The sequence below is a fragment of the Carcharhinus amblyrhynchos genome, chromosome 6 (assembly GCF_965287045.1).
Source record: "Carcharhinus amblyrhynchos chromosome 6, sCarAmb.v2.hapA, whole genome shotgun sequence".
Lineage (NCBI taxonomy): Eukaryota > Metazoa > Chordata > Chondrichthyes > Carcharhiniformes > Carcharhinidae > Carcharhinus > Carcharhinus amblyrhynchos.
In genome coordinates, this window is record NC_137329.1 from 127,058,390 (window position 1) to 127,067,401 (window position 9,012).

Genomic DNA, 9,012 nt, shown 5'->3' on the forward strand with positions numbered 1-9,012 from the left:
ACCATGGTAGGCTTCTGCAGAAAATGCAGATGTATGGGATTGTGGGTAATCTAGGAAGTTGGATCAGGAATTGGCTATCGGATAGGAGACAGAGGGTGGTGGTGGATGGTAAATATTCATCATGGAGTGCAGTTACGAGTGGTGTGCCTCAGGGATCTGTTTTGGGGCCACTGTTGTTTGTAATTTTTATTAATGATCTGGATGAGGGTATAGTTGGGTGGATTAGTAAATTTGCTGATGACACCAAAGTTGGAGGTGTGGTAGATTGTGAGGAAGGGTGTCATAGTCTGCAGGGAGACTTAGATAGGTTGCAGAGCTGGGCCGAGAGGTGGCGGATGGAATTTAATGCGGAGAAGTGTGAGGTAATTCACTTTGGTAGGAGCAACAGATGTGTCGAGTATAGGGCTAACGGGAGGACTTTGAATAGTGTGGATGAACAGAGGGATCTAGGTGTGTGTGTACATAGATCCCTGAAAGTTGGGAATCAAGTAGATAAGGTTGTCAAGAAGGCGTACGGTGTCTTGGCGTTTATTGGTAGGGGGATTGAATTTAGGAGTCGCAGTGTAATGTTGCAACTGTACACTACTCTAGTGCGGCCGCACTTGGAGTACTGTGTGCAGTTCTGGTCCCCGCATTACAAGAAGGATGTGGAGGCTTTGGAGAGGGTGCAGAGGAGGTTTACTAGGATGTTGCCTGGTATGGTGGGGAGGTCCTATGAGGAGAGACTGAGGGATTTAGGGTTGTTTTCGTTGGAAAGAAGGCGGCTAAGAGGGGATCTTATTGAAACATATAAGATGATTAGAGGTTTAGATAGGGTGGATAGTGATAGCCTTTTTCCTCGGATGGAGAAAGCTAGCACGAGGGGGCATGGCTTTAAATTAAGGGGGGGTAGCTACAGGACGGATGTCAGGGGTAGGTTCTTTACCCAGCGGGTGGTGAGGGATTGGAATGCCCTGCCTGCTGCAGTTGTAAATGCGTCTAGTTTGGGGGCGTTTAAGAGATCTCTGGATAGGTTTATGGACAAAAAGGGATTGGTATAGGCTAGTGGGTCATTGTTTTTGTAACTGGTCGGCGCAACATCGTGGGCCGAAGGGCCTGTTCTGCGCTGTAATGTTCTATGTTCTATGTTCTATGAGTTCCTCAGGAGAAACCAGACACTGTGTTTCTTGTTGTCACATGAATGTAATGATTGAATATCACTGATCAAACCGATAACAGATAGACAGCTCCATTGGTCACGCTTACAGCACAGAAACAGGCCATTCAGCCCAGTTAATCTACTCCAGAATTTATGTTGCACGTGACGCCTCCCGTTCCTCTGCATCACGCACTATTAACTGGATCCGAGCAAGTTGGTCAAAGCTAAAACACAAAGCTATTCCTTACAGAGAGAGAGAGAGAGAGAGAGAGAGAACACTGACTGTATTCTGTGTCAATCCCTACAAACCTCTATTTATATATGTTCAAATAACTATCATCTGTTTCCCTTAATAAACTAATTGATATTAACTATAACAATTGGTGAGTCACTGACAGATCCCCCGCTTTTCCTTCAATTAAAGTTTCTGAAAACACATTTCAGAGACTCTGATATTCCGTTGTGGATAATCCATCACCAGTGACGTTTGGTGTCATGTCTGAAACACCTGTTACTGATTCCCCGGTTATTCCGGGGATTTATACTCCTGATGTGGAGATGCCGGCGTTGGACTGGGGTAAAACAGAAAGAAATCCCACAATACCAGCTTCAAATCCAACAAGTTTATTCGTCAGCCACCTGACGAAGGGACAGCCTGTTCCGAAAGCTTGCGGCATTTGCTACAAATAAACTTGTTGGACTTGAGGCTGGTGTTGTGGGATTTCTTTCTGTTTTCGCTCCTGCCAGAGTTACCCTATTCCTGTCATCTGTTAGAGCGACGCAAAGTATCCTCATTTCTCTTATTTGCTGTTCTTGTTTTGTTTTCTCACATACACCTCAAATTGCTGCATCGAATCCTCCATCCTTTATGTGACCACGGAACGTTCCATCACTGCCAGGAAATGACCGGAAATGAGCATTTCTTCCGGAAGTTTCAGACATCAGTTCCAAAAGTGTCTCACTTTCGGAGAATCTAACTCCAGTTAAGACCCATGTGCGACACTTTGGCACAATCCAACAAACCGAGCCAGGAATTCCCAAACCGGGAGCAGGAGGGGTGGTTCTCCCGTCCCGACCCGTGCTGGCAGGTTGCAGTGGGAGATGCATGTCGCCGGAACGTTCCGGGAACACATGCACATCTCCCAGAGCCGGAGCTGGTCGGACAGTGCTGGAAACCAGCGGGGAGAGATTAATTCATTTGAATCTTTCTTTAATAGGTTTTAAATGTATTTTAAATCTAAATTATTGGGAACTTATCGATTCCGATTGAATCTCCCATCCCACCAGGAATACTTCATTCCGACACAGTTTAGAGTAGCTCCTGACATTCGGGGAACCAGGGGGAGACCCTGCCAGAATGATGGGGAGGCAATCGGAGCCCCCCCAGATGATCAGAAGGTGGTGGGGGGGGGGGGTGCACGGGCACCCTGGCAGTTCCAGCCTGTGCCCCCTGGCATTACCCAAAGGGGCAAAGTGCCCATGCCCATGGGGGGACCTTAGCAATGTCCACCGGGCATTGGGCAGTGCCAAGAGGGTGTGGCCTAGTGTGGTCAGTGTGGGTGGGGGGGGGGGTGCGGTTCCCACTGCCACTCTGCCTGGCAATCGGTCTGGGCTGGGGGGAGGCCAGTGATCCGAGCAGGCTGGGGGATGGGTCAGTCTGCCGGGGGGGAGGGAGGGAGGGGGGGGATTGCCCCACACCTGGGGGGGTTGGGCTATAAATTGGGGTGCTCTGGGGTGGGGGGTGGTCAGGGCTGGCCCAGGAATTGTTTGTGGGGGCCCCAGTCAGGGTGTTGAGGGGGGGGGGGGGGTGCAGAGCTGGAGGGGCAGCACTGCGGGGGGTCCCAGGCTAGCCAAACAGGAAGTCTGACAGATTGGGGCCACTGCGCACGCGCAGAGTTCCAGAACTGCCAAACTCCATCGCGAACAGGCCCCGTCTCCTCCGGTTTTTTTAATGAGATTCACGTCTGGGATTTTTGCAATGCAGAGTGCGGAGATTCAGGTCTGAGAAAACACAGTCGTGTTCGAGACCAGCTTCCCCAACAATTCAGCACCTTTGGGAGAATCGATTTCGGTAAAGTTGTATATAGTTTGTCAAATTTCATGAGATATAATTGTCCATCTTTCTAAATCTATCAGCGTCTGCTCAGGCCTCCAAGGTATGTGAGAAATCATCTTCCTTTTCGATTTTATCCATGAGATTTAATAAAACATCGAACCCTTCCTCAGTACCCAGCTGGCAGGATTGGAGTTCACTGAAACTTCTCCTGTGGTTCCTGTTTCCGTCAGGGTACCAATGCCAATGCCACACCTCGGTTCCTCTCCGGTAACACCACGCTCTGTGTCCACACTCACTCCATTTCCCCATTGGGTGCTCGTACTCTCACGCTTTAGAACCGATTCCACCCACTCTTCTCCAAGTTTACAGTCTGCCTCCTGGAAATGTATCCCTGTTTCCTATCTCCACCTTTGGGCCAACCATTCCCTGTTACCGATGTTAATCCGAGTTACCTGGATCCAAGCTGGCTGGGGAGGTCAGAGCCAGGACACGAATTCTGTCAGCTGATATACTGAATCTGTTGCAAGTGTTTGTGGAGATATTGGGCCTGATTTTACCATTGCGTCTCGCCTGATTCCCAGCACGAAAACTGGTAAAGTTGGACATGAGGTCATTAACGTGATCTGCTCCCACATCTGCGCAGATGCCCACTACCAGGGCCCAAAAATGGACGCAAACCAAATCGCGCCCAAAACGGTGATTTAAAAGCATTTGCATGCGTCTAAATTGAATTAGTGAACTGCCCGCCCAACTTTACCAGCATTTCCCCGTTTACCATCGCGTTCACCCGTCCAGATTCAGCACGAAACAGACCTACTCGGGCAAAGGTCAGCTTCGGGCACTCCAGCTTCTGAGGAGGTGAGTTCAGAGTTTCCAACGGCTCTCTAACTCGGATCGGGGTGGGGAAGGGGAGGAGGGAGGCGCGATTGTTCTCTGGTGGACGGGAGGGAGGGAGGCCAGATCGTTGTCTGATAGAGTGTGGTGCTGGGGGAGGGGAGGGGAGGGGAGGCCAGACGGATCTCTGGTGGGGAGGGGGGGCAGGCGGAGGCTGCTGGCACTCTGTGGGTGATTGGTGGAGGGGAACGGGGGGCAGAGGGTTCCGATTGGTCTGGGTAGTGGAGTGGGTGGGTGGATAAGGGGGACAGTTACGTTGTGGGGGTGGGGGGGGATGTCTGGTGGGGGGGGGGGGGGGGGGCCATTGCTCCCGTTGTTTGCTCCCGGGCTGCTTTATCCGCTATTTGTGGCCTGGGATCGATGTGGCAGCGGTGAGGTTTTCAAATTTTTTTCACTGCGCGTGTGCAGTTCGGAGCTCCGATTGTTTCAGGCGCGGAGACCCCCCCCCCCCCACCCCCACCCCCCCCCACCCCACCCCACCCCCACAGGGCGATTCAGACCTGTGAGATTTTTTTTAAATCAGGTTGAGTGCGTTTGGGGGCGCCTGAGAACAGATTTCCAAGTCAGATGTGAATTGTTCCCAGATTCAGCACTTGGAATGAAAATGGTAAAATCAGGCTCATCGTTCACACAGAGATGCAGTGAGGTGGGAACGGGGCCTCCCTGCGACCAGGAAGCTTCGCATAATAGAACTTTGAGTGGATCCCATGGGATGTTCCATGTTGGGATTTTACTGGAGTTACACCAGGAATGTTTCTACAAAGCAGCTGGGGGGGTTCCTCAGTTTCACACACTGGCCTTGAATAGTATCTGGCAGCATCGTTCAGCAATATCTCATCTCAAAGTTAACAATGAAAAGTCTTTAATCAACTGAAAGTGTCTTGGTGAAAGGGGTGTTTCACCAGCAGAGACTTTCACCAGCACCTGGCACTATCTGTATCAGGAGACTATACACCCACAGGGCAGCACGGTGGCACAGTGGGTTAGCACTGTTCTCTCACAGCGCCAGGGATCCGGGTTCGATTCCCGGCTTTGGGTGACTGTCTGTGTGGAGTTTTCACATTCTCCCTGTGTCTGCGTGGGTTTCCTCCGGGTGCTCCAGTTTCCTCCCACAGTCCGAAAGATGTGCAGATTAGTTGGATTAGCCAGGCTAAATTGCTCCTTAGTGTCCCGGGATGTGTAGTTTAGAGGGATTAGTAGGGTAAGCAGGGATAGGGCCTGGGTAGGATTGTGGTCGGTGAAGACTCAATCCCTTCCCCCCCAGCTCTGTAGAGATTCTATGAAATATTGTTCAGATCCATAAACTCGATAGAGGTGTACACAATGAAGAATGGGTTGGATCACATCCCTATTTATAGATTATCCCAGTTTAACATATTGGGAAGGACTGGGGAAATGAGTTTAAACTGTGTAAGAGCAGAAATAAGCTGTATATTGGGCAAGACTTTGCTTCTCAGAATGAACCTCTGGAATTGATCACTGGCTGGTGTGGTGACACACTCTCTCTGTATCCCTCCAATAGAAAGTTGGAGCGATTGACACAGAGGTGCAGAAGCTGAGTGTACAATAACTATTTGGTCTCTCCGATCTCCTGGACTGTCTCTCTGAGGGGGGTGTTTTTGTAGAGAGATAGAAATGTTTAACCCCAATGATTGAGTCACCAATGTGTGTGTGCACGTGGGGGGGTTGGGTAGCCGTGGTCTTTTGCTGCCCTTAGTTCCATACAGTTAGTTCAGTGCTTTGGCTCAGAGTCTTTGAGTCACAGAAACGAGAAGGGGGAGGAGGCCATTCGGCCCATCGAGTCTGCTCCGTCATTCAATCCTGGTCTGATCTGCTCCTCATCCCCATTTTCCTGCCTTCTCCCCATAACCCTTCACCCCAGTCCCAATTAAAAATCTGTCTAACTCCTCCTTAAATTTACTCACTGTCCTGGCATTCACTGCATTTTGGGATAGTAAATTCCACAGATTCACACCCCCTCTGGGAGAAGTAGCTTCTCCCCAACTCCGTTTTAAATTTGCTGCCCTAAATAACATTTATTTAATAGTTACCAGTAGGCTTATATTAACACTGCAATGAAGTTACTGTGAAAATCCCCTAGTTGCCACACTCTGGTGCCTATTCGGGTACACTGAGGGAGAATTTAGCATGGCCAATCCATCTAACCAGCACGTCTTTCAGACTGTGGGAGGAAACCGGAGCACCCAGAGGAAACCCATGCAGACACTGGGAGAATGTGCAGACTCCACACAGGCAGCCACCCAAGCCAGGAATTGAACCCGGGTCCCTGGCAGTGCTAACCACACACCGCCCTCATCCTAAGACTATGACCTCTCATCCTAGAATGTCCCACAAGAGGAAACATCCACTCCATGTCTACTTTATCCATATCTTTTATCATCTTCTATACCTCAATTTGATCTCCCCTCATTCTCCTGAATTCCAAAGAGTATCAACCTAAACTGTTCAATCTCTTGTCATGTGGCAAACCCTCATCTCTGGAATCAATCTAGCGAACCTTCTCTGAACTGCCTCCAATGCCACTACATCTTTCCTCAAATAAGGGGATCAGAACTGTGCCCAATACTCCAGCTGCAGCCTCAGCAATGCCAATCTAATTCCTTCTTGAAATCAGACCACATTTTGGCCTCAGCTGCTTTCTGTGGGAGTGAATTCCACACATTCACCACCCTCTGGGTGAAGAAATTTCTCCTCCCCTCAGTTCTAAAAGGTTTACGAGGCTGATGGCAGGAAGCATTTCATCACACAAGGGTAGAGAAAATCTGGAATGTTCTACCCGCAAACAGCTGTCGGGATTGGTGAAAGTCACTTCACAATTTCAAAATCGAGATTGATTTTTGTTCGACAGAAGTGTTGTTTATGGAAGAAAGGCAGATAATCTGCTCCAGATCAGCCATGGTCTAACTGAATGGCAGAACAGCCTCGAGGGGCTGAATGGCCTCCTCCTATTCACATGTTTTTAAGCTGTCCGTTTCATTCCCCCCCCCGCCCCCCCCCAGTTTGGTAGGTGGATTCCTGGGGCTGGGTGGTGTGGCTTCAGTTTAACATCTCATCCAAAAGTGACAGCCCTCAATGTACAGGAACAGCCAGCGAAATCAGAGAACATTGACCAGGGGATAGTAAATAGAGATAATACAGTTCAATGTTGTGTCAAAGTTTCAGCAACGACCCTGGAATCAGAGCCCAGGAAAGTGATACCGGAGGAAGTGGATGATTCACTACCCAAAACAGCTCGGACATTATCTAATCTTCCAGGTGGAAAGTTGTTAATTCTTTCCCCGAGTTACAGGAAAACAATCACTAAATGGCACACAGAACTCGGTGCGTCGATTGTTATTACAAACTGCTCCTTTCCATTTTGTTTTTGTTAATGCCATTCAAAATATCACCAACATTAATGCTTCATTTTTTAATCTGTAATGATGTACTTCCCAACATGCTGCATGTTGCCGGACACCATTTAACCAGCGGTGATTTGGGTGGGGGGGAGTGGGGGGGAGGGAGGGGGGGGTGCTAACCTGCGGCCTGGGGGTCACAGGCAGTTGTCAGGGTTCTGGGTGCGGCCCCACGGGACATTGCGTTGACCATTGTCCGTGCGCGAGGTCACCGCATTCCACGGATTCCCATCCGTGCGGTTTTTTTTCCTGCCGGTCTGACTGGAGTGATTCACACGTAGAGAAAGGGGGAGTGGAGGGTGTGCTGATCACTCACAGCATTGAGTGTGAGAGAGTCTGCGCTCCCTCTGTGTCCAAAGCATCAATATTGATTCTGTTTTTACCATTCAAAGTTGATGAGAATTTCATTAATATAGAAATAAGCATTTTCTATAAATTGTTACGCAATATTCAGTTAAGTTTATTTATTAGTCACAAGTAAGGCTTACATTAACACTGCAATGAAGCTACTGTGAAATTCCCCTAGTCGCCACACTCCGACGCCCATTCGGGTCAATGCACCCTAACCAGCACGTCTTTCAGACTGTGGGAGGAAACTGGAACACCCGGAGGAAACCCAGGCAGGCACGGGGAGAATGTGCAAACTCCACACAGACAGTGACCCGAGCCAGGAATCAAATCCGGGTTCCTGGAGCTGTGAAGCAGCAGCGCTATAAGATGATGAATGGGATGGATAGGATAGAGGTGGAAAGACTCTTCCCGCTCAAAAAAGACAGTAGGACTAGGGGGCACAGCCTCAAGATAAAGGGGGGGCGGTTCAGAACGGAGTTGAGGAGGAACTTCTTCACTCAAAGGGTGGTGAATCTCTGGAATTCTCTGCCCGTTGAAGTGGTGGAGGTTGCCTCGCTAAATATTTTTAAGAAGCGGGTTGATGGGTTTTTGATAAGAGAGGGGATTAAGGGTTATGGGGAGAGGGCGGGAAAGTGGAACTGAGCCACGACAGATCAGCCATGATCTTATTGAATGGCGGGGCAGGCTCGAAGGGCCAGATGGCCTACTCCTGCTCCTATTTCTTATGTTCTTATGTTCTTATGTTCTAACCACTGTGCCACCGTGCTGCCCCATTCAGCATGTATTTAATCTTATTCATGGGGCCACAGTTAGTGAACAAGCCCAATTTCAGTCTTGTGGTTCATGGAGATGAAGGAGGGGCCACTCACGCAGCCCAATCATGAGCCCAGGCTGTCCATCTCTGAGTTAAAAGGATGCCCCAAGTGGGTGAATTCAGGACAACACTCAGATGTTTCTCTATCTCAACCCTCCTCTGTGAGAGGATGCAGGAACTTAGCACCTAGCTCACTGGGGATGGTCACCTGATGGTTTGTAACTGGCTGTAATCCAGAGACCAACACCAATAAGCTAGAGTTTAATCGTAATGACCAGGGAATCAAACTCAGTTAACCAAGTAAACCTGGAACTGAGAGCGAGTCTCAGTAATAACAACAATC